Source organism: Scyliorhinus canicula, chromosome 7 (genome assembly GCF_902713615.1).
Source record: "Scyliorhinus canicula chromosome 7, sScyCan1.1, whole genome shotgun sequence".
NCBI classification, from domain to species: Eukaryota; Metazoa; Chordata; class Chondrichthyes; order Carcharhiniformes; family Scyliorhinidae; genus Scyliorhinus; species Scyliorhinus canicula.
In genome coordinates, this window is record NC_052152.1 from 77,556,469 (window position 1) to 77,583,664 (window position 27,196).

The following is a 27,196-nucleotide window of genomic DNA, read 5'->3' on the forward strand; positions in this document are numbered from 1 at the left end:
TCCTGGCTCCTCATCCTTTGGGGTAAAGTCAACGAGGAAAGTCTGGCACAAACAAGGCTTTCAGTTCAGTTGTGAAGATTTTTATTGAATTGATAAGAAAAGAACTGAGAGTTCAGAGGGAACAATACTGATTTCTTACAAAAGTTATTTCTGAGAGCCAGAAGTATTGAATAGGGTGACTCAAGACTGTTTTTTTGGGACAACTGTTTCTAATTTAGGCAAATGACATGGAGACAGAAATTCAATGCAGAGTATCAAATGGTAATTTATAGTACAAAACTTTAGTATTAATGAAAGAAAGATTTTTTTTGTTGAAGCTTTCAGCCTTGTACTCATCTAGACATTTTCAAGAATACAATACCAGGTAAAGCAGCAAATTTAGACTGTATGCAAAGAGAGTACCAAGCATTGTTTGAAAATTAAACCAGGCACCTTGACTCTGATTGGTCAAGGCATTGCCTGTGGTACGAATCAGTGAATGGTTTTCAAGGCATTCTGCCTATCTCACAAATAAGGAATGTGGTATATGAATATGAGGGTCAGTGTGATGCTATGTATGTAGGTTGTACATTCCAAAGACTGACAGATCGTATCAAACAACATGTCTCTGTGCTGATCGCAATGAGCAAGGTATATACCAATGTATGGACAATACATAACCACCCCACGCTTTCAAAAATCAAAACCCAGTGTCCAAGATTAGATGTGATTCCGTGATTGGACAACAATTGCCAAATAATCTTCAGTGTGCTAAGAAATACTCTGACAACCAATTGGACCCGCAGTTGGACTCACAGTGTGATGTATTTGCATATACTGGAAGCTAATACAATAACACACAGTACCTTATTCTTTGCAGACAGAAGGAACATTGCACCTGTTCCAGCTAAACAAAATAATTGACAGCTATTTGCTGGCTCATTCCTCAGGGAAGTGTCTTCACCAATCTGTGTCAAGTTGCCTGGTTTAAATTTCAAACAATGCTTGCAATTAACGGTCAATGAGCATCAACCGGTGCATTCTCCATCACAACACCTCTACCAACCAGAGCTCATTTGCCAATGAATCAGCACTGACCTCTCCTACAGAAAAATTTAGTTCATTTCCCTTGTAATTGTGGGAATGCCCTAATGAGTGCAAGATGGAAGTTTTAACAAAAAATGTTTCTTTTTTTTGAAAACACGCAAAGTATCCAATTATGAATGTACTTCAGAGGTCAGAAATTCAGCAAAATATGTAAAATTATCAGGGGGGAAAAATTGAAGAAAGTGCAGTTGATTGGGACCAATTGGATACCTCAAGATCGATTGCAGGTCACTATTGCCTTTTGCGTTATATTATTCTTTCATTCTATGAGAATTGACACATGAAATTGAATACAGTGTAACAATGTGTGTGGCAAGAAAGAAAGTGGGGAGCATGCATAATTCTTGAATGGCTTTGAAATAGCTCAGACTGTAATGGGAAGAAATTTGGGAATCTGTAAATTTGAGGCCAGAGGGCAATTAGTTCACGACACCGATCAGCAATGCCACCACAATGATGAACCACCGAGCTAAAATGATAGACTATAAGGTGATGATTCCCTCTGACAGTGCTCTAGTTAAACAGTACATTCAACAGGCATCCAGTTCTGGTTGGCAAGAAACAAGGGAAATATTCAAATACTGGAGGCAATCAAAAATGAACCGTGTTGGGTCCCAGTCAAGAGTCAGGCAAATTAAGAAATTTTGAAGCAGTTTAAACTTTCTAGCTGAGAAATGAGGAGTCTGCGAAATATAACAGCAACAACCTCAATGTAATGAAACTTCTCAAAGTGCTTCACAGACACATTGTAAAGACTGAGCCACAAGAAAAGATATTAAGTTGTGTGGTCAAACACTTTGTTAAGATGATAGATTTTAAGGAGTGTCATAATATACATCCAGGTATATATGATGGTGTGCAGACAGGCAGTGATTGACACACAAGATGACCAGTGAACACACAGAACACAGCAGCCAATCACCAGACAGGACACAACCACTATAAAGCCAGAGGGCACTAGTTTTCCCGCTCTCTCGGGATCCAGCCTCAGACAGTCAGAGCTCGTGAGCAGCAACTAGAACAAACACCATGTGGTTGTAAGATAGTCTAGTCAGGTTAGCCTCAGGTCTCCAGTCAAGTCAGCATAGTGTCAACCCACAGTTAAAGCATGTATTATAGTTAAGTGTTCAATAAAATCGAGTTGCATTTCTTCAAGTGTTGGAAGCCTGTCTCTCTCACCACTGCAGTAAACGCAGTCCTCGTTGACCCAGCTTACCCAACACATCAAGGAGTTTCTGAAAGGAGATAAGTCCGGCAAGAAAGGCAGAGAGATGCAGGGAGGGTACTCCAGAACTTGGAGCCTCGGCACCTGAAAGCATGGCCACAAATGGTAGAGCAATTAAAATTCAGGTGCCCAGGATTCTCAAATGAGAGGACTGCATAATATCTTAAAGGGTTCTGGGACAGGAAGAGATTACAGAGGTAGAGGAGGTTGAGGCTTTGGATGGATTTGAACATCAGGGTACGATTTTTAAAATCAAGACACCACAGTTGTTCAGTGAGGGTTAAGACACAGGCAGCAGAGATTTGGATGACTTCAGGTCACGAAGGATAGAATGTGGGAGATCAGTCAGGGGTGCTTGAGAATATGTTAAAAATGGAGACAATGAAGGCATGAATGACAGTTTCAGCAGCAGGTGAACTTATTCAAGGTCATGTTGGACGATGTTATGCAGATGGAAATAGGTCATTTTAGTAATGAAAAAGATAAAAGGTTTGAAACACATCTTATGAGATCAAAAGTGACACCAAAGTTGCGAACACACTGCCTTAATCGTGAATTGTTGACAGGGAGAGAGATCGAATCGCTAGCTTAGGGAATGATTCGGAGCTGGACTGAAGAGGAGGGCTTCAGTCTACCCAATATTTAATTGGAGGAAATGTTAGCTCATTCAGTACTACACGATTATAGAAGATGTACAAGATTAATTGAACGGAAATCGTTAATCTAATTGTGGAAATAGAACTGGAAGGTATTGGTTGAAACTAATAAACGGTTAGATTTAAGATTGAAATCATAAAATTATTCTTCAATAAAAGTGGGCAATATTTGGAATTGATTTCCAAATGAGGTAATGAGTGCAAAAAGCCTGGAAAGATTTCTGAAACAACTGGGGGCTCTGATAAAAGGACTTCAGAATTTTTTTGAAATGGATCAATTAAGTTTGACTAAATGGCCATCCTCAATTGTTTTGTGACCTTATGAACATCGCACATGAAGATGGTTACTTAAGGTAGTTACTGACACCTATTAAGAGAGGTCACCTTCAAAGCATAACTCTCCACAAAATATTTTCTGAAGATCTTGTACTATATACTGATGTTCAGATTTACCTCTGGCAAGAACTAAAATATGATTTATGTTGGTGGGAAAATGTCTTCAGTAATTGATCATTATTATACCTGCACTTTGCTTTCTCACTTGCCTTCCTTAATTGTACACCCCAAAGAAATATTTTTCTCAGACCTTTAGCACAGTTAAACACTCCAAGGCATTTCATAGGGGTGATTACTAATAAAATTGGACAACAAGCTACATAATGAAACAGTAGGACAGGCAAGAAAAAGATTGGTCAAAGGGCTAGGCTTTAAGGGATTGTGTTGAAAGTGGAGAGAGAGATTGGCAAAGGTTAGGCAGGGGATTCTAGAGCTGAGTGCTGAAGTAACTGAAGACTTGCCACCAATGGTGAAGTGAAGAAAATCAGGATCATACAAGAGTGCAGAATTGGAGGAATGGAGGGATCTCGAAGGGCATGGGGGGGGGTTATTTTTTAGAACAAACGTCTACCATGTTACATTTGTAAATAACGTTGCAGTTGTCATCTGGCCAATTATTAAAATGTGAAAATCATAACGAGCATGTCGACATATTAATGCTTAGTGTGCGTAATTGTATAATAAGATCATTCACAGTAATTGTCAGGTTAAAGTCTCCCTAGATCTATTTTTAATATGAGCTTTCCTCCAGATAGCCTGATTTTGCACACGTTAGTAACATCTGTACATTTAGATACTCTGCTTGAAATACTTTCGTTAATAAATATTATGACCGACAGGTCCCAGGAACTAACTCAATGAATCCTTCCCTGGTCAGTTATCCAATTAGAACTGCTACCATTAATCACTGTTCTACATTTTGTCTGATTTAACCAATTTGTTATCCAATATATTATTTACTCTTTTATTCCCAAAAGCTCTCATTTTAGTCACAAATCTCAGATGGTACCTTATTAGCTGCCTTTGAAACTCTAGTTACATACCATCTACCACAGTCATACTATCTGCTTCGCATTTTTATACTATAGAAGTCAAGTTAACGCATGTTGTTCCCCAGATCATGCCTCTGACCTTCTTTAACAAATGAACAACTTTAGCTATTTCGCGATATTCTGGTGCTATCCCTGTATTTAATGAGCTGTGCAAAATTCTCGCCACAGCTCTCTCGACATCTACTCTCCAGTCTCTAGGTACGCCTGGGCACACTTCATGTCATCCTGCTCGTTTATGAATATTCAGATATGCAAGTTTCATAATAGCTGTTTCATTTCTATTCTTTTTTTCCATTTTTCATCTTGTATTTTATCTTAAGCCTATATTCTACGATCACTTTCCAAATATCCTTCTAATTATTTCTATTTGTCCTGTAAATTTCTTGAATGATATGTTTATGTTCTGAGTTTATTGAAAAATATTTAATAATGGGATGGATCTTAAACCCATCAATTCCGCCCCCCCCCCCCCCCCCCCAAACCACCACCACCACCAAATGCCCTTCCCCAGCCTCAGAATGCGTGCAGCAGCTATTAAAATAGTTTCATTAATCTACAACTGAGATGTCTGCTGGAAGCAAAATAGTAAATATATCAGAATCCTCAGTTATAAATAAAACTCTTGCTTGATTTTAACTGAGTGGGTCAGCGGCCATTAAACTGAGTAAAACCATTCGGGCACTTACTAACTCATTGGAAGCAGTTTTAAAGGGGCATTTTAAGACACACTTCTGCTAAACTTAGAAGGCAACACCACATCTGGAGTATTGTGTCCAGTTTTGGTCTCCTTACTTCACGAAGGATGTGGTGGCTTTGGAAACAGTTCAGAGGAGTTTCGCCAGATTCCGGGATGAACGAGTTGATGTATGAGGAGAGATTGAACAGTTTGGGCTTGTACTCGCTGAAGTTTAGAAGGATGAGAGGAAATGGAGACCTAGGGCGGGATTCTCCCGTACCCGGTGGGGTGGGGGGTCCCGGTGGGACGGAGTGGTATGAACCATTCCGGTGTCGGCCCGCCCCAAAGGTGCGGAATCCTCCGCACCTTCAGGGGCTAGGCCGATGCCAGAGTGGTTAGCGCCCCGCCGGCTGGCGTGGAAGGCCTTTGACGCCACGCCAGCTAACGCTGAAGGGACTCCGCCGGCCGGCGAGAGCCCACGCATGCGCGGGAGCGTCAGCGGCTGCTGACGTCACCCCCACGCATGAGCGGGGGGGGGGGGGGTTTCACCTACGCGCGGCCATCGCGGAGGCTGACACGGCCGACGCGTAGGAAAAGAGTGCCCCCATGGCACAGGCCCGCCCGCAGATTGGTGGGCCCCGATCGGGGCCAGATTGCCCCACACCACCACCCCCCCCCCCCCCCCACCCCTCCCAGGACCCCGGAGCCTGCGAAGGCCACAGGTCCCGCCGGTAAGGGACCTAGTCTGATCTACGCCGCTGGGACTTGCAAAGAACGGGCAGGACTTTGGCCCATCGTGGGCCGGAGAATCGCCAGGGGGGCCATTGCGAGCAGCTGCCGACTGGCGCAGCGCGATTCCCACCCCTGCCGAATCTCCTGTACCGAGGGTTTCGGCGGGGGCGGGATTCATGCTGCTGCCCGGCGATTCTCCGACCCGACGGGGGGGGTCGGAGAGTCCCGTCCCTAATGTTTCCCCTTGTGGGGCAATCTAGAATGAGAGGTCACAGATATTGGGTGATTTAGGCGGTAGACTGAGATGAGGAGGAACTACCTCTTGCAGAGGGTGGTGAATTTGTTGAACTTGTTGCCCCATAGTGGGGTGGAGTCTGAGTCATTAAATGGTTTCAAGAAGGAGATAGATATATTTCTGATTTTTTAAAATGGGTTAAAGGGAAATGGGGAACAGGTAGGGAGGTGGATTTGAGACCAGGAAGAGATCAGCCATGATCTGATTGAATGGTGGAGAAGCTCGAGGGGCTGAATTGCTACTTCTGCTCCTAATTCCCATGTTCCTATGTTTCCAAGAGTTTTCTGAGCTTGAAGATTGTTTTTTTTTTGCTTTACTTGCCTTGATTAAGCTCTGTGTTTTTATTTTTGTTTAGTTGCTTTGAATGCTCACATAACTGACTGCATTCCAAGTTATTTACTGACTTTAAAGTACTTTGGCATACTTTGTGGATGTGATAAATCTCTATATATAAGCAGAATCCTACTTGGTTATCCAACTGCTGCATGTACTCTGCTCTAATCAATTAGAGCCCTTCGTCTTCCAAAACAAAAACGCTGGTGCATATGATCTGTCATTCCTCTCTAGGCTCTGTCAGTATCAAAAGGCTCCTCTGCTATCTACAAAATCAATTTCACCCTGTGTACACCATCTTGAATCCAATTATCCTCTTTATTTTTTCCACGTGCTCAGTTGGAATCAATCCAGCTGTAAGCACCTCTTGTGCTTTTTGCTTCTAGCGTGTGTACTAGACATTTAAAATCTCTCTTTTTTGATGCTGTTAGTTTTTCCTTGATATATTCCGCCTTGAAAGGAAAATAATTGTCATTTTATGTCCTTTTTTGCAGCGCAAGTTTGGATTCATCTCTGATGCAATTAAATTTCCTGCTTTGGTTGTTGGGAAGAATGCTACATGATCTGAGTCTGGGTCAGCTTGAACCAGCTTCTCGCATGCAGCTCAAGGCTCAAACGACCCACTGTTCTGCACAGCTAGTCAATCTGCCTTTGAACAACCGTAATTGGTATAGCAAATGAAACAGTTCTTGCTGATCCACAAGGGAATTCACTTTTAAGGTTGCTGTAAGACATCTGGTCAACAAGACTATTGGGGCTTGAATTTCTCCAGGGCTGCGGATCCAATGTGGAAACTCTCCTTGGAACCTCCCAACCTGTGTACTTCCAGTATTTTCACTTTATATTCCAGCATTTAATCTACTTTTGGAACAATGACAGTCATTTGCTTTTTCGATTGATTTGACAATTCTTTCGGATGCAGGAGTCTGACTATCAGTCACAGCATCAGGTTTATCTGGACTAATTTACAAATGGTAAGGATCTATTCCAAGATGGTGTCAGAGGACAAGCGGGACTTTTGATTTACACCAGTGATAATTATTTAAGTTACATGACAAGCATTCCTTTCTTATGATTGCATTATATACTGAGTACATTTTCAAAACATTTTATGTCCTAATTTTAATATCCCTGAATACAGGTTTGGAGATGACGATGTACATCTACATCTCTTACACCTGCTGTTGGTGGCACATCAAATTTGCATTGCTGCTAATTGTCATGATTGCAGGGTGCTGACTGTGTTTTTAAAATGGCTGTACCCTTCACCAAGGCCTTACGGTAGTCTGGCATTGATGAGGCATAGTTTCTTCTCGTGAACATAGTTTATTGATGACAAGGAACAATGGTACAGGGGCGATTTGCCTTGCTACCCTGGAGCAGCACAGAGCTGCTGCTCCAACTTTAGATGTTGGCTTCATGGCTCCCAAACGGATTCTGCCTGGGAGGGGGACTCAACTCTCTGGGTGTTAGCTGGTTCTCGGTACCAATTGGACCTGGAGCCAGGTGATCCTCCTCTGCTGTACTGTCTTAAAGAGACAGGCACCTTAATCCACAACAGGCCAAATATTGTAAGAGGTTAAAACTAATGTTTACGATTTACAAAAAAGCCTGCACCTAGGATAGGGGTGGATGGGGTGCACGGGGAGTGGGGGGAGGGGTGCATAGGTGGTGACGGTGGTGGTACATTGGAATTTGAGTTGGTGCTGGAAGTCTGACTTGGGAAAAACACAAAAATGTTGGAGATAGTGCCCTCCATGCATTTCCAATACTACACTGGAGGCCTTGGTCGAGAGATGCACAAGAGGATGAGCTGTATCCAGAGGGAGCGAGAGACCTTCTAGAAAAACTCAAGGATAACGCTGTTGTCAGCTCGCTGGAGGGTAAGGTTGTACACAAGGTCTGCTGCTGAAGAGTCAGTTGAATACTTGGATGGGGGAAAGCTACAAAAGATTGATGATGGGTATATGCATTAACTTGCTTAGTGCATTGACAGGCCTAGCAGAAAGTCTGCATGTAACTTCAAGACAAATGGGTGAGTTCTGCACCACCTTTGTATGGGCTTTGCACAAAAGTTGGAGTCCATCCTTGCCAGCACAGAAATGGCAGCCAACTACAAAAACACACTAGTAGACCCAACCATGATAAAGTATCTAACAGCTGATGTCTCAGCTTCCATTGCAGCGCACACAGAAACCATCTAATATCTGGGTGCTGTAGTGGATACTCAGAGTTCTGTCAGACAAGTTCAGCTTGTTGTCTGAAAGCTTGGATTGCTTCCAATATGAACTGCAGACACCAGTGCTCAAATGGGCTTGCACAGTGTTCCAACAGTCCAGCAATCGGTCCTCTGTCAGACAACTTGCATTACTGAGGCGTCCCCATACAGGGAAGCGGCAATGGCTCTGTGCATATTAACCTGCTGCCCTATCTCAGTTTGATAGCATTCGTTCTCCCACAACTGCCACTCTGCAGTGTTCTTGTTGTTGCCAGTCAACCAGTCAGCCTAGACTGCTGGCGTCCATGCCAAAATGCTGCAGTCCAAAGCTGTGATTTCTCGGGTCAGAGCAGCTTGAAATTGCCTCGAGGCCAAATGCTATCTCCTCCACTGAAAGACAGAAGCCTTCCACCAGTCATGCTGCAACCATTGGGTAGAACTGCAGAAAAGCAATAGGACAGGCAAAGACTCACGGAAATCACACACTAAGGGATTACACAATGGTGATTAGTTGACAAAAGTGCAACATGGTGTCATTTCGTTTTTGAGAATTTATTTGAGAATTTTTATTTTGTCTTGGCTGTAATATTTGCATTGAGGGCAACCAGGCATTGGCCAGTGATAGAGGGAAGCTCAGGTGTGAGACTTTTGGTGAGTTGGAATTTAGGATTGCATTGACAAGTACCACAGTTGGATTAACTATTAACAGACAGTACAGGAATTGTGGAAGGAATTGTGTTCTCTTCTGCTTCCTCTTCCTCCTCCTGATCTTCAGTTACTCACTGTATAGTTGGTTAATGCTGTTCTGATGGAAGCGTTTAGCTGTTTCAACACTGCAGACAAATGAGTCTATTAAACAAAGTAAGTAGCTTAATAGGATTGATCCGTACACCAGAATGATCAATTTATTGCTAGTTGCGACCCGACTTGAGAGGTTCATCTGTCTTACAGACCTTGTCGTTTCCTTTGAAATTTAAATGATTCTTGTAGCTAAGCTCCAAAATGTAATTTGCAATTGGCAAAGAACTTCATGGAGCAATGAGGTGAAACGTGGCAACAATGCCACTCACATTTATACTTGGCCCAAATGAGAGTCATCCCAGGACAATTGTTGTTTTGAGGTTTTACATAGATAGATTTACATAGAACATACAGTGCAGAAGGAGGCTATTCGACCCATCGAGTCTGCACCGACCCACTTAAGCCCTCACTTCCACACTATTCCCGTAACCCCTCCTAACCTTTTTTGGTCACTAAGGACAATTTACCATTGCCAATCCATCTAACTCGCACGTCTTTGGACTGTAGGAGGAAACCGGAGCACCAGAGGAAACCCACGCAAACACGGGGAGAACATGCAGACTCCGCACAGACAGTGACCCAGCAGGGAATCGAACCTGGGACCCTGGCGCTGTGAAGCCACAGTGCTAATCACATGTGCTATCGTGCTGCCCAAAGTAATTGTGTCTTTTGTTTGAAATCATGTATGATATGATTAATGACAATTAGTTCCTTATTCTAGATTTGATCATGTGCACACAAAGAATGTGTCTGAATTATCTGGGCCTTCAGCCTTACAATTTAATTCAAATCAAAGGCATCCTCAAAGGGGTTTTCACAACCCAAGAAGAGACCCTGGGCTGGATTTTTGTCTTCTGTTTGGGGACCGTGAGTAGGACAATTTTCAATATCATGGTCCCAATTTCTAAAAGTCAACTCAGTATTTTGGTCTCTGGGTATCAAATGCTGTCTGTAGTCTGGACTTCTGCCTGCAGAGGTAAGCCCAAAGTGTGCAGATGATAATGCGGCAGGTCAAATGTGGGATGTCAGCCCAGTTCAATTGATGGCTGTTAGGCCCACTATCCCTCATATCTCTCAGCCATCCCAACCCACCCAACTAATTCCCATGCCCCCTCATGGTGGCAACTATCAACAGAAGCAGGCTGAACAGATAGTCAGAGATCTGCCTTGCCAATTGGCCTCATTATGAATGCTTTGCTAAGCTCAAGGAATTAATAATGTACTTAGGTTGGTTTGGATGCTTACAAAAGGGTCTCCTACCATTGTTTGGCTGACAACTGTCTTGCCATATCTTGAATTCCCTTTAAAGTGTTTTTTCAATGCCTGTGTGTTTATTTGGACATGTTTAAATGTGTCTTCGATGAAAATTTCATTGGATGTGTTTAATAGATTTATGAGAAGCTGAGAGAGTGCGTTTTCTTCAAAGGGAATGTTTAAATTTTTTTTTAAATCTTGAACATTTTAAAGATTTGACAGTGTTATTTTAAGGCTCATTGGTTCTGTACATGGTGGATATTGGCAGAGTGTTTCAAAGGCAAAGCAGATATCTGGACATTAAATCAATGTGAAGATCAAACTATTGCATTGAAAATGGATTTAAATCATCATTAACCATTACACCATTAGAGTTGAAGTTGGCAAGAGCTTTTAAACTTGCCTGTCTAAAGGTTTCCAGCTCACAGCAAGCGTCCCACAAACAGACTTACCGCAGACTTCAGGACAGAACTATCAAATACAAGGAAACATGAATTTTCAACCAGCATTTAAATAATGTCACTTTAAGAGAACTGGGTGATCTGCCAAGATTCCCAACCTGATGAATGGATGGGTGGCGGAAATTGGAAAGAAGATTTTAAAATGCAGCCCCACTCGCCCCTCCATCTCTCCCCCCCCCCCCCCCCCCCCCCCCCCCCCCCCCCCCCCCCCCCCCCCCGGCCCCCTCCATTTCTTCCAACCATTGCTGGTTTGCTCACTGTTGGGAGATGAAAATTCAGACCCTGAAGTGTTACTTGTTAGTGCCTGCTTGCATCGGACAGCAGCTCCAAGTATTTTTCTATGAACTCAATTTTGAAGCACAAGAAGAGGATCAAATTCAATTATTTGATGATGATGTCTGGGTGCAGGGTAATTATATTGGTTTTCTCAGATCAGGTAAGTTTTCTTACCAGAATTGGAGATTGTCTAACATTTCAACAATATCTTCGGGCATTCAGTTTTGGCAGCTACAAATTTTAATGCATTTATAACAGTGAATATCTATTTTACTTTGTTGGGCGTTTGCATGATGTTGCCTTTTTTTATTATTTCTCACATGTAAGTGTCACTTTTATCTGTCCTTAATATCCTCGTGAAGGTGGTGGTGGGCCTCTCTGTTTCCCCTTCATTGCAGTTTGATGCAACCGTACCTTGTTGGACTGCTTCAGGGAGCACCATCATTGTGATCTGGAGTGGACCAGAGTTAATATGGACCACAGATTCCCTTCCTTAACACATGAATGAACCCGTTTGGAATTTGACAAGCTGAAAATAGGAATCGCTCTGTCATGCTTATATTACAATTTTTGCCAATAGCACTGTGACATGATTAGCATTAACACTTTTTTGCAATCCATGTCTGGACTTAATGCTTGTTATTTGCACACCTCTGTCCCTCAACCTGTAGAGGAAGCATTCTATCCCCGATCGTATTCCATCTATCTGCATTTGAAGACTTGTATAGTTAAGCGAGTTGTTAATGTAACATTCCTTCAAAAGGTTACTGCATTTGAGGATTGGGATATATCCTGCCATTTTCAATAGTACTGTATTTATTCAATGATAATGGGCAGAATAAGGGCAGCACAGTGTTGCAGTTGTTAGTACTGCTGCCTCACGGCGCCGAGGACCCAGGTTTGATTCCGGACCTGGGTCACTGTCTGTGTGGAGTTTGCACATTCTCCCCATGTCTGCATGGGTCTCACCCCCATAAAGCCAAAGATGTGCAAGGTAGATGGATTGGCCATGCTAAAATTATTCCTGAATTGGAGGAAAAAAAAGAATTGGGGACTTTACATTTTTTTCAAATAACAATAGTGGGCAGAATTTGTATTTTTTCTATGTTTTGTACTAAACTGACACTCTAAACTGGATATGAGTCCGCAGCATGGCAGCATTGTGGATAGCACAATTGCTTCACAGCTCCAGGGTCCCAGGTTCGATTCCAGCTTTGGTCATTGTCTGTGCGAAGTCTGCACATCCTCCCCGTGTGTGCGTGTGTTTCCTCCGGGTGCTCCAGTTCCTCCCACAGTCCAAAGATGTGCAGGTTCGATGGATTGGCCATGACAAATTGCCCTTAGTGTCCAAAATTGTTCTTGGTGTTGGGTGGGTTATGGGGATAGGGTGGAGGTGTTGACCTTGGGTAGGGTGCTCTTTCCAAGAGCCGGTGCAGACTCAATGGGTCGAATGGCCTCCTTCTGCACTGTAAATTCTATGGTAGAATAGTAATCTGTTCAAATCAACCATTCAAATTTTAAAATATCTTTGATCAGCTGAGAATAAGCAATTTGTGCAATGACTAATTAGTACATTACTGTTCTTTTTAATCTCAGATTCAGTTAATGTCAACCTTGGTTCGAGAATGTGTTTAGAGTTTAATTACAAAATGGAAGGTAGTTGTTGACTTTTACGACGAGAAAGGAACTTTTTTTGAGGTCAATTTGTTTTTGAGCACAAGGTTATTCAATTTAGCAGGATCTTCATTTTTTTAAAAAAAGGTTTGATTCATAGATATGAAATTTTACCGATTAAATTGAATGAACTGAATCATTAATTTTGATTGATATATGGACGAGGTTAATAAAATAGGAAACAACACCAAAAAATGATCTCATGGACAATTAGGACGGGGTCTGCAGAGAGGACAGATGATTTAGTTTTTAGGATGTGAGCCTCAGTCAAATGAATAGGATCTATGTTGAAACATTGGGCGCAATTCTCTGCACTCACGAAGTTGCGGAGAATAGCGGGGGTCGTAAATTTTTACGGCCACGCTAGTCCGACGCCCTCCCTCTGTTCTCCCCCCCCCCCCCCACGCCCAGCTCCCGACACGAATCGCTGCCGCCGTTTTTTTACGGCCAGCAGCGATTCTCAGCTAGCCGATGGGCCGAATTCCAAGCCCTTTACGGCCGTTTTTCCGAAAGGCAAACACACCTGGTCTGGCCGTTCGTAAAAACGGCTGTAAAGTCCCGATCTTGGCAACCATGGCACCGATTGGCACGGCAGTACCACGGCCGTGCCAAGGGTGCCATGGGCCCGCGATCGGTACCCACCGATCGCGGGCAGCAGGTCCGATTCCCGCGCACTCTTTGTCCTTCCGCCGCCCCGCTGTATCACTTCGCGGGGCAGCTGAGGGGCATCCCGGCCCGCGCATGCGCGTGTTTCGCGCAAATGCGTGATGACGTCATCCGCGCATGCGCGGGTTGGAGTCGTTAAGCCCGCGATGCCGGAGTTCACGGCCGCGGCATACTAGCCCCGACCGGGGACCAGAATCGGTTCCCGGTCGGGGAGGGGGAGGCTGGCGTCAAACCCGCCCAGTTTTGACGCCAGCCTTACGATTTCTCCCTGTCTGGGAGAATCGCGCCCATTGTTTCTCGCTGCAGATTTGCTGTGAGTTGAATGCATTTTCTGATTCATGTTTTGCATGGTCAGCAGATTTTGCGTTTTGGTAATGAAATAAGATTTGATTCTCTGTAAATGTTTTGTGTTACATTTTTACTAGAATTACTTTGAGAAAATAAATTTTATTCAAGTATTTTGGAGTTTAGCAAAACAATATTTTAAAGATCTCTGACAGAGTGAATCCTAGAAAAAAGGTTTTGACTGCTCAATGAAAATAGATTAATTTGCATGATGATACCTGTTCTTTCATTCATATTCCTCCATTTGATAAAGTTGCATATCATGAATTTACAGCCCAGCATTATTGTACATCTTATCCCTCAATGTAGTGCATTGAAGGATAGCAGGCTGCAATTTTCCATGATGTGGAGATGCCGGCATTGGACTGGGGTGAGCACAGTAAGAAGTCTTACAACACCAGGTTAAAGTCCAACATGTTTGTTTCAAACACGAGCTTTGGGAGCACTGGTCCTTCCTCAGGTCAATGAAGAGGTATGTTCCAGAAACATATATATAGACAAATTCAAAGATGCCAGGCAATGCTTAGAATGCGAGCATTTGCAGGTAATTAAATCTTTCCAGATCCAAAGCACTTCGCTTTACCGCAAGCCCACGGATAACCTCACGATGCTCCACTTCTCCAGCTTCCACCCTAAACACATTAAAGAAGCCATCCACTGTGGACAAGAGGTGTGAATTGTTTCTCGCCAGGACAGTTGGTAGGATGTCGCAAGCCCAGGCCAGATGGTGGGGGATGAATGTAATGCAACATGAATCCCAGGTCCCGGTTGAGGCCGCACTCATGTGTGCGGACTTGGCTATAAGTTTCTGCTCGGCGATTCTGCGTTGTCGCGCATCCTGAAGGCCGCCTTGGAGAACGCTTACCCTGAGATTAGAGGCTGAATGCCCTTGACTGCTGAAGTGTTCCCCGACTGGAAGGGAACATTCCTGCCTGGTGATTGTCGCACAATGTCTGTTCATTCGTTGTCGCAGGGTCTGCATGGTCTCGCCAATGTACCACGTTTCGGGACATCCTTTCCTGCAGCGTATGAGGTAAAAAACACTGGCCGAGTCGCACGAGTATGTACCGCGTACCTGGTGGGTGGTGTTCTCATGTATAATGGTGGTATCTACACCAGTATCCCCCATGATGACGGCAATGCTGCAACACCCTCAGTACTCAACACCGACAACTGCCAATCTCCAGTCGCAATTCTGCAACTCATCCGTTTCATTCTGGATCACAACGTCTTCACCTTCGACATCAAGTTCTTCATCCAGATGCACAGAACAGCCATGGGGTCCAAACTCGCACCTCAATACGCCAACATCTTCATGCACAATTTTGAACAAGACCTCCTCACCGCACAGGATCTTCAACCGACGTTGTACACCAGATACATCGATGACATATTTTTCCTTTGGACCCACGGCGAAGAATCACTGAAACGACTACACATCACGATGACATCAATACGTTCCATCCCACCATCAGACCCACCATGGACTACTCTCCAAAATCAGTTGCATTCTTGGACACACTCGTCTCCATCAAGGACGGTCACCTCAGCACTTCGCTTTACCGCAAGCCCACGGATAACCTCACGATGCTCCACTTCTCCAGCTTCCACCCTAAACACATTAAAGAAGCCATCCACTGTGGACAAGCCCTCCATATACACAGGATCTGCTCAGATTTGTCTATGTATATGATTCTGGAACATACCTCTTCATTCACCTGAGGAAGGAGCAGTGCTCCAAAAGCTAGTTTTTGAAACAAACATGTTGGACTTTAACCTGGTGCTGTAAGACTTTTTACTGTGCAATTTTCCAGGTTGTTTGAATATTGGGCTGGATTTTGCAGTGAACACTTCCTGCTGACCTTAAAAATCTCATGATTTCTGGAACAGATTTCCCCTTTCCCAATGAGATTTTGAATTTGGTGCGAGGTTAAGTCACTCACATTGAAAGACTCACCAAAAACAGACCAAGATAAGTTTATTTTTAATGACATTTTGCCGAGTGAGATAAATGATTGGGCCATACACGTGGGATTAAAGTAGAAAATAAAATATAATAATCTTTAAAAAATATATATTTTATAATTGGAATTCTTTATTATTTAAAAATCAGTTGACATTCGGAAAGTTTTTAAAACCAGTTGAGGCTGTTTAGCAATAATTCTGAACTTAATAGGGAGGCGGTGTTGCAATGGTATTGTCACTGGATGAGTAATCCAGAGACCCAGGATAATATTCTGGGGACCCGGGTTCGAATCCCAACACAGCACGTGGTGGAATTTAAACTCAATAAAATATCTGGAATTAAAAATCTAATGATAACCATGAAACCACTATCGATTATCGTAAAAACCCATCTTGTTCACCAATGTCCTTTGGGGAAGGAAATCGACCATTCTTATCTGGTCTAGCCTATATGTAACACTAGACCCACAGCAATGTGGCTGACTCGCAAATGCCCTTTGAAACAGCCTGTCAATCCCTGCAGTTGTATGAAAACACAAAACAGGAATGAAAGCAGATGGACCACCCAGCAAACTCAGCCCTGTCATCCCTGTAAAGTCCTCCTGACTACCATCTGTGCCAAAGTTGGAAGAGCTGTCTCACAGACGAGTCAAGCAATCAGCCAGACATGGTCATACTCACAGAATTATACTTTACAGACAATTTCCCAAGCACTACTGTCACCATTCCTGGGACTGTCCTGTCTCACTGGGAAGACAGACCAAGCAGAGGTGGCGGCACAGCAGTATACAGTCGGGAGGAAGTTACCCGGGGATTACCACATACCGGCCACAATCAGCTGATGAATCAATACCCCTCCATTTTGAACACCACTTGGAGGAAGCACTGAGGGGAGCAAGGGCAAAGAATATGTTCTGGGTGGGGACTTCAATGTCCATCACCAAGAGTGGCTCGGTAGAACTCCCACAGACCGAGCTGGCTGGGTCCTAAAAAACATAGCTGCTAGACTGGGACTGCAGCAGTTGGTGAGTGAACCAATAAGAGGGAAAAACATCCTCACCAACCTGCCTGCTGCATTGCATATGTCCATGAAAGTATCGTTAGCAGTGACCGCCGCACTGTCCTCGTCGAGACAAAGTCCTGTCTTCACATTGAGGATACCCTCCATCATGCTGTGTGGCACAACCACCACAACCAGATCGAGCAACTCAGGACTGGGAATCCATGAGTCGCTGTGGGCCATCATCAGCAGCAGAATTGTATTCAACTACAACCTGCAAGCTCATGGTCCGGCATATTCCCAACTCTACTATTACCACCAAGCCAGGGAATCAAATGAGGTATCAACCTGGTGAAGCTACATCACAGGAATACTTGTGTGCCCAACAACATCAGCAGAAGTAATAGATGGAACTATGTGATTCCACAGTGAACGCATCTAAGCTCTGCAGTCCTCCCACATCCAGCCTTGAATGGTGGTGGACAATTAAACAACTTAGTGGAGGAGGAGGCTTCACAAATATACCCATCTTCAATGATGGAGGAGCTCAGCACATATATGCAAAAGAGCAGGCTGAGGGAATAGCAGCAGTCTTCAGCCAGAAGTGCCGAGTGGATGATCCATCTCGGTCTCCTCCGGAATCCCTAGCATTACTGATGTCAGTCTTCAGCCAATATGATTCACTCCACATGATATCAAGAAACGGCTGAAGGCACTGGATACTGCAAAGGGTGTGGGCCCAGACAATATTCCGGCAGTAATACTGAAGACTTGTGCTCCAGAAGTTGCCACACCCCTAGCCAAGCTGTTCCAGTTCAGCTACAACATTGGTTTCTACCCTGCAACATGTTGTGCAGATGTGTCCTGTACACAAGAAACACAAGATCGCCTTATCAATCTGTTCTCCATCATCAACAAAGTGATGGAAGGAGTCATCAACAGTGCTATCAAGCGGCACTTAATTAGCAATGACCTGTTCACAGATACTCAGTTTGTTTCCGCTATTGTCACTCATCTCCTGACCTCAATACAGATTTTGTTCAAATATGGACGAAAAAGCTGGATGGCAGAGGTGAGGGGAGTATGATTGCCCTTGACATCAAGGCCGCATTTGACCGACAATGGCATCAAGGAGCCCTAGCAAAATTGGAGTGAATGGAGTGCTAATTGGAGTCATTTCTGGCACAAAGAAAGATGGTTGTGGTGGTTGGAGTTCAGTCATCTCAGCTCCAGGACATCACTGCAGGAGTTCCTCAGGATAGTGGCCTAGGCCTGACCATTTTCAGCTGCTTCTTTAATGACCTCCCTTCTATCATAAGGTCAGAAGTGTGGATGTCCGTTGATGACTGCACAATGTTCAGTTCCATTCCTGATTCCTCAGATAATGAAGCAGTCCATGTCTAAATGCAGCAAGACCCAGGCAATATCCAGGCTTGGGCTGACAATTGGCAAGTTACATTTGTGGCACACAAGTGCCAGGTAATGACCATTTATTACAAGAGAGGATCTAACCACCATCCTTTGACATTCAATGGCATTACCATCACTGAGACCCCACAATCAACATCCCTGGGAGTTACCATTGGCCAGAAGCTGAACTGGACTAGCCATATTAATACTGTGGCTACCAAGGCAGGAGAAAGGCCAGGAATCCATGGCAAGTAACTGACCTTCTGATATTCCCCCACCAAAAAAAACTGTTTACCATTTACAAGGCATAAGTCAGGAGTGTAATGGAATACTCCACACTTGGCTGAACGAATGCAGCACCAACAACACTCATGAAGCTCAACACCATCCAGGACAAAGCAGTCCGCTTGATTGCTCCCCCATCCACAAACATTCAAACCCTCATCACCAACGAACAGTGGGAGCCGTGTGCACCATCTGCAAGATGCACTGCAGTAACTCGCCAAGGTTCCTTAGACAGCACCTTCCAAACCCAACATGGCCACCATCTGGAAGGACAAAAGCAGCAGATACCTGGGGTTACCATGACCTGGAGGTGACCATCCAAGTCAGTCACCAACCTGACTTGGAAATATATCTCCGTTTCTTCATGGTCGCTGATGTGCTGGGTAAGCAGGGTCTGCGAGGACTGCATTTACTGTAGCAGTGAGAGATACAGGCTTCCAACACTTGAAGAAATGCAACTCTATTTTATTAAACTCTTAACTATCATACATACTTTAACTGTGGGTTGACACTATGCTGAGTTGACTGGAGACCTGAGGCTAACCTGACCAGACTATCTTACTACCACATGGTGGATGTTCTAGTTGTTGCTCACGGGCTCTGACTGTCTCAGAGGCTGCATCCCAAGAGAGCGGGAAAACTAGTGCCCTCTGGCTTTATAGTGGTCATGTCCGGTCTGGTGATTGGCTGCTGTGTTCTGTGTGTTCATTGGTCATCCTGTGTGTCAATCAATGCCTGTCTGTGTACCATTATATACTTGTGTGTATATTATGACAGTCGCCTGGAGCAAAATCCTGGAACTCCCTCCCTAACATCACTGTGGGTGTACCTACACTTTGGGATCTGTGGTGGTTCAAGAAATCAACTCACCACCACCTTTTGAAGGGCAACGGGGCATGGGCAATAAATGCTGGCCTAACTAGCGATGCCCCATCCTGCAAATAATAAAAAAACATACTGTTCAAAACCCAGTTTCACCTTCTTGAACAGGGTTTAACTTTTCCAAGGTTTTTTCCAGCAAGACTGGATGTTAAGAGTGCAAGTTTTCTATCAGTTCATGGATTTCCAATCAAATGCATTTTAAGGGGGTCCTCAGGAGTGCCGAATCGCTGACAACAATCTTTGGTTTCCACATTTAACTGTGCATATGAAGACACCAGAAATGACTATCAGTTTCAGAGGAGCAATGGCTGCGGTCACTGACAGCTTTGTCACAGATTTTGTGCTTGTTTGTTGTTAATTTATTTTGACAAGCAGAGATTTCAATGCAGGTTGTGGTGATTATCTCAGCAACTTTTCTTGACCGGACGTTTTGAGGGGAAGTTAAAAATCTTATACAATAAAGCTGAGCAGTTTCAGGAAATCTGTCCCTGATTATATTATACCATTCTTAACAAAGTGTGCATTTGGACAGCTTATTAATAAAATGCACTGCAAAGGTCTGTACCCATGTCTTCTAACTGTATAATAGAGAAGCTCTTTGTAGACAGTCCTAGTTTTCTTTCCTACAAAGTTCAGACCTTTACTGCATTGATCCCTGTGAATTTATAGATCCGACACAGTTTGGTTTCTCTATTATTATTAACTGATTGCTGTTTATAGGACCGAAAACCCCAAGACTCCAAATAAATGAGTCTCAGGCTGTGTGGTAATTAGATTTTTAAAAACTCTTTTCTTTGCATTCAAGGTGCTTTCACATGTGGTCGTTTGGTAATTGCAACATTTTTTAAGTGTCAGCAAAAGAATACAAATTATTTGTGCTTGTCTGGTAATATTTGATCGATGGAAAAATGTTTACAGAAAATAATTGGACATGGACTCATTTCTAAAATTGTTTGTTACACAAATATCCCGATAAAACAAGGTGTTGTTTTCATGTGGAATTGTATTAGGAACTGTTGTAACTCCAGCTGCTGTGGGTAAAACATTCTTCAAGGCAGGAATGACAAGATACATCATTCAGCATACTGCTCATCATTTCTGCCTTAACAATGCCAGGAAGATGATGGCAGCAGCGTTACGTTGGCGCAATTTGATTCCTTTCAAGTTCAAAGGGCTGCCTGAGCTGACCAATTTGTTCTGTGAACAAAAGTGAAATAGGATAAATTTTATTTTTAACCTTAGCAGCCAGTTCGATACCTGATTTCGCAATTCTGTATTCCCCTTCCACCCCTGAACTGAAGTGGGAATTGTGACAAGAGAAATTTAACAGAATTCCCATGACTTCAAGTAAAATGGCCGAAGTACAGATGGGCTAGATTTTTGCCCCGCTTAAATTGAGGTAGGATTCAGTCATAGCAGACTTCCTGCTCCACATTAATCTTGGTGTAATCTATATGGTTTCAATAACCTCACAGCAGGTGATTTATTGTTTTATCAAAGAGATTTTATTGAAACTGTAATTGTTTAACCACCAGTAGCTCAGTTGCTAATTGCACTGGCAATTGTGGAACAGAATGATACAGGCCAGGAAGCTTGTATGTTTCATTCCTGACCTATGTTCAGTTCTTTAACCTTAGCTGTGGAGGCAGTAGGTGCTACAATTGGTCTCAATGGCCCTGAGCTAAGGAAATAATAATTCACTGAGGTAGTTATGTATAATTGCTGTTCACTGATTAATGCCAGTCAACATGCTTGAGTTTTTGGAAGAGGATCAGGTTGTTTTGTGAGATTCTCCAATGTCCAAATAGCCTGTCAACATTCAGACAGGAGAGGGATTAATTTAAACAGCAGCAATTTCTCCTCTTACCATCCATCTGTAAATAGAAAGGTGTTTTAATTTGCTGCCCCTTTTATATGCAGTGGTGTGTTTCTTAATCCCTCGTTTTTGGGGAGAACAAACTTCTATTAATAACCCCACATTAAACTCGAGATGGGATGAACTCAGAGGGTTAGCTTATTTGCACACACTCAGAACACGAGAGGGGGAGGCAACATTTCCCCCTTTGCAGTTATACAGTAAAAGAGGGGTAGAGAAAAGGAAGTTTTACAGTGTACAGCCCACAGAGAAAATAAATATTGTAGGCACGATTCTCCCAAGAGGAAACAAAGTCCCCTATCGAGTGCATTTAATCATATGTTTCCCAGCACTCACAGTGCCAAGAAACATATGGCTATTCAATGCAACTCACATTGAATAAGGGGCCTCAAAGGGGAACACATGCCCAGGGTCGCACATAGCCCTGTTTTGTTTGGTGTGGGGCTCCTCTCGCCGAATCTCGCCAGTGTAGCAAGAGGGCGTCTTGATCTCCGAGGACCCCAAAACAATTCCCAACCTCCCAGCCAAACATATTATGGGAGGAACGGCAGCCCCCCTGCACCCTCTTACATCCCCTGGGAAACCCCTGTGAGTTCCATTCTGTCTGGTCCCTCTTTGTGGGTACCAGTGCTGAATGATACTCACCTGCGGTCTCTGAGGCAAAGGAGCTGAATACCAAAGCCCAGTTACCTCGGAAATCTGCACATTAGAATGAGGCTTACTCCCTCGCTCTAATACGCAGATTTGCCAAAACGTGATTGCATGCAGGATTTACCGCAACGATTGCGTTGGATCTTGCGCAACATGGCTAACCATGGTAGATCCCGGGAGTGGGCTCTCCCGGCTTCCATCAGCCACACTGCGCTGCACAAAGCTGCTTTTCGGACGCAGCATGGCCATTGGATCGCACCCTGTTTCACAGGTCCAGAATCCAGAATCAAAGCCCAAATCATCTTTCACAGAGGTTGGCAGGTTATAAACTGTTGCTGTATAATTCACTTTTTCAGTAGAGTTGACTTCACCCAATGAGATAGGCACATGGAGATGAACAGTCTTCTAGGTGATGGTATAGAGTTTTAAGTTGACTCAGCCCCTCTTCTGTAAAGCTGCTAGTTCGATGGTAAAATGTAAGACAGTACAGTGCAGCATGCAATTTTACTGGCTACACTACGCATGGTCTATGCCACATGATTTCTACCTCTCCTCATTTTCTTTGACAAGGGATTTGTAGCCCTCGTCTGGGTTCCCATGATGAATAAATATTCCAACCATTATGAATTGAGACAAAGCTTGTGGAGCCCTTAATCCTAGCAAACCAGTTAGGCTCAAAATGGCCTTTGCATAATTTTATTTGAATATAGTCTCTGCATGCCACAGGGGAGTCATTAGTCTCTCTTCAGAGCTAACGAGGTGCAAGTTTCTGTAATACTGCCAGCTAACTGCATTTGTTTGAGGGTCACAGACCAAAGTCATTTTAAAAGGTCTTTGTTTGCTTTTTAAGATTCTAGAAGTAACCATGAGGATACCTACATCTATTTTATAAAAAACATACAATGTAAGGCCTTGGTCACTTAGAAACAGCTGAAGGCACTGGATACTGCAAAGGCTATGGGCCCTGACAATATCCCAGCAATAGTACTGAAGACTTGTGCTCCAGAATGTGCCGCACCCCGAGCCAAGCTGTTCCAGTACAGCTACAACACTGGCATCTACCCGGAAATGTGAAAAACTGCCCAGGTGTGCCCTGTGCACAAGAAATAGGGCAAATTGAACCCAGCCAATTACCACTCTATCAGTCTACTCTCCACCATCAGAAAAACGATGGAAGGAGTTATCATGGTGCTATTAAGTGGCACTTACTCAGCAATAACCTGCTCACAGACTGTCAGTTTGGGTCACTCAAGTGTCTGACCTCATTTCAGCCTTGGTTCAAACATGGACAAAAGAGCTGAATGCCAGTGGTGAGGTGAGAGTGACGGTCCTTGACATCAAGGCAGAATTTGACTGAGTATGGCATCAAGGAGCCCTAGCAAAACTGGAGTCAATGGGAATCAGGGGAGAAACTCTCCGCTGGTTGGAGTCATACCTGGCACAAAGGAAGGTGGTTGCGGTGGTTGGAGATCAATCATCTGAGCTCCAGGACATCACTGCAGGAGTTCATCTGGGGAGTGTCCTAGGACCAGCCACCTTCAGCTGCTTTATCAATGATCTCCCTTCCATCATATGGTCAGAAGTGGGGATGTTCGCTGTTGACTGCACAATGTTCAGCACCATTTGTGATTTCCCAGCTAATGAAGCAGACCATGGGCGGGATTCTCCGACCCCCCGCCAGGTCGGAGAATCGCCGGGGGGGGGGGGGGGGGCACCGTGAATCTTGCCCCCGCCAGCTGCCGAATTCTACGGAATGTGGGTGTCAACCACCTCCGCTGTGCAAGTATAATGGCCTTCCCAAGGTAAAGATGTCCACTGTAATAAAAAGTTTGTTTGATTATGTCTTCCTTCCCGGACAGCCTGACAACAGCAGAAATGGTGAAAAATCCCAAATTGTTCATTGCCATCCTTGATAATGACCGTCTGTTGTTTTTTCCTGGGCTCCCATCACCAGCAAAATGTGTCCTTAGGCAGATTTCCTACAGCTAATAACTTCAGCAAAACAGCTTGTATGTGCAATACCAATCGATACAGAAGAGTTTTAGCTCATTCAGCACTTAGTGGACAACTAAATTTTCCAAAATGAATTCCAATATAGGGCGAGAATCTCCCGCAATTGGCGGGGTGGCCCGTACTGGCACCAAGAGTGGCGTGAACCACTCCGGCATCGGGCCGCCCAGAAGTTGTGGAATCCTCCCCACTTCCGTGGGCTAGGCCGGCGCTGGAGGGGGTGGCGCAGCGCCAACCGGCGCCGAAGGCCCGCCACCAGCCAGCGCGAGTAGGCGCACGCGCAGAACGGCCGGTGTATTTCCTGCACATGCGCAGGGGGTTTCTTCTCTGCGCCGGTCATGGCAGAGCCTAACAGAGGCCGGCGCGGAGGGAAAGAGAGCCACGGCACAGTCCCGCCCACAGATCGGTGAGCCCCAATTGCGGGCCATGCCACCGTGGGCCCCCCCCTCCCGGAACCAGATCCCCCGCACCCCCCCGAGGACCCTGCTGGATGGCCAACAAACCAGGTCCTGCCGGGATGGACCATGTCCATTTCACGCTGGCGGGACTGGGCGAAAACGGGTGACCGCTCGGCCCATCGGGGCCCACAGAATTGCCGGGGGGGCCGCTGTCAACGGCGCGACTGGCGTGGTGTGATCCCCGTCCCTGCCCGAAAAGCAGAGCCGGAGAATTCGGCAGCCGGCGTCAGAGCAATGGGGTGGGATTCACGCCAACCCCCCCCCAGGCAATTCCTCCGTCACGGCAGGGGGGTCAAAGAATCCCGCCCATAATGTCTAAAACTACACCCTTTCAGTCTTTTCAATCGAGCGCATGTTCACATCGGGGGCGGGATTCTCCCACACCCAGCGGGCCAGGCAGTCCCGGCAGGATGGAGTGGCGTGAACCACTCCGGCGTCGACCCGCACCAAAGGTGCGGAAGATTCCGCACCTTTAGGGGCTCGGCCCGCCCCGGAGTGGTTTGCGCCCTGCCGGCCAGCGTGGAAGGTCTTTGGCACAGTGCCAGCCGGGGCTGAAGGGACTCCACCGGCCGGCGTGGGTCCGCGCATGCACGTCATCCCTGCGCATGCGTAGGGGGGGTTCACCTCGGCCATCGCGGAGGTTTACACGTCCGGTGCGTAGGAATAAAGTGCGCCCACGACACAGACCCACCCGCGGATCGGTGGGCCCCGATTGTGGGTCAGGCCACTGCAGGGGCACCTCCCAGGGCCAGATACCCCCGCGCGCCCCCGTGGAACCCGGAGCTAACCCGCGCCGCCACGTCCCGCCGGTAAGGGACCAACTCGCGTTTACGCCGGCGGGACCTGCATAGAACGGGTAGGACTGCGGCCCATCGGAGAATTTGGCCGCCGGCGGGGGCGGGATTCACACCGCCCCCCGGCGATTCTCCGCCCCAGCGGGGGGGGGTGGTCGGAGAATCCCACCCCATATGTCTGAATGGTGAACCACACACAGCATTTTGCTCTCCTTCCAGATGCTGGCAGGACTAACGTGTGTGAATGTTTTTGGAATACCATCCACCCTTTTTCTTTTAAATTCGATCGCCATAACAACACAAATCACAAGTGCCTTTTATCCAGGTGGAGTTAGTGATAAGCAGACCTTGAGGAGCAACTCTCTTTTACATTGGTCGTAAATGGACATTTTAACTACCAATCATTTGCAAACGAACATTCCCAACACTTTTCGGACTTTGGAGACTCTCATTCTATCGACGGTTAACACACAAATTCCAGGTGTAAACATCTTACACCTTCTTCCCAGTAAACAATCTTGGCCTTTAATCTTTAGAAACAACCACCCAGGCTTGCTGTCAGACAGACTTCAGAACAGGTTACATGACCGTCTTCATTTTATCTTGAATTAAAGACAGAGGGCGGGATTCTCCTGTCTCTGACGATCAAATTGTGTATGACGATCGGCTGGAGAATCCCCGGGGCGGCGCCGCTTTAGCGATGCACCGCCTCCTCCAAAATGTACGCCGCATGCCGTCGGGATGGCCTCAAGACGTTACCTCCCCCGATGCTCCGGCCCCGATGGGCCGAATTCCCGACGGCGTGGTGCACACGTGCTATTTCTTTTTGGGAACCGGTGTGGCAGCTGCGGACTGAGTCCAGCGCCGCCAAAGTTGGGGGGGGGGGGAGAGCTGATCCGCGGGCCAGGGGCTTTGCCGGGGACTGGGGGTACTGGTGGGCGGTGGTCCGGAGGTGGCGAGCCTGGCTAAAGGCAGGCACTATTTGGCAGGCGGAGTCCGCGCAAGCTCGCGCCACGTTGCACGGCGTGGTCGCTGCAGGCCGCAGCCACAGACTCAGCAATTCTCCAGTTATCCGCAGCTAAAGCCGGGGGCTCTACGCTGCCTGTCAGCTAGCCCTCCACCACACAGAGGATCAGTGCAGCTTTTGCGACATTTTTCCAGGTGTAAAACACGACTGTTCCCACGCCGGCATCAGCACATCGTCCCCCAAACGGAGAATCCAGCCCACAATTCCAAAACATAACTATCTGATAAACCGTGCCAATGAAGTCAAGCTATACAGAACCTATTCATTCACATGTCTTGATCTTTTCGTCTGCATTATACAGTCTTTGAACATAGTTTCATGATCTTTCTTCTACAAATAAACACACATCAAAATAAATACAAGAAATATTGAGATTTCTGAACTATCATTGAAGGTGTTTGAAAATTTAATCAGTTTGCAACACAATTTCAGTGAAATGCTCAACAGATTAACCTTCTTAGATGCAAAGCACAAAGCTTCAAACTGCTGCTCTTGTTTTGGTGAGTACTTTACTGTAAAAATATCCTCCTTAGAAATTGAGTGTCTACTTGGAAAATGAGATCTACAGATAAAAAAATGAAGTTATTGAAAGTAGCAAGGCCGGTTCAAAACGCCATTACAAAAGCCAAAGAAAACATTGGGATTCATTTCTGGATGGAGAGAATTCAAAAGCAACAGTTGTGCTAAATGCAGAGAGTCTTGATCAGCTCACCCCTAACAACCAACCTCCCAGCACCACATTTTGGAGTCAC

At 45.2% G+C, this 27,196-nt stretch overlaps 1 protein-coding gene across 4 annotated transcripts in view; it reads left to right on the forward strand.

Moving 5' to 3' along the window:
- The window catches only part of LOC119969061 (interleukin-1 receptor accessory protein-like 1), a 1,781,127-nt gene that overhangs the window by 562,677 nt on the left and 1,191,254 nt on the right, over positions 1 to 27,196 (forward strand). Inside the window, exon 2 of one of the 4 annotated variants that reach the window (XM_038802247.1) lies at positions 6,886 to 7,365. The exons of the other annotated variants lie outside the window; for them this stretch is intronic. The gene's annotated coding sequence lies outside the window, so the exon portion shown is untranslated. The remainder of the gene's footprint in view (positions 1 to 6,885; positions 7,366 to 27,196) is intronic. 4 annotated transcript variants of the gene reach the window in all.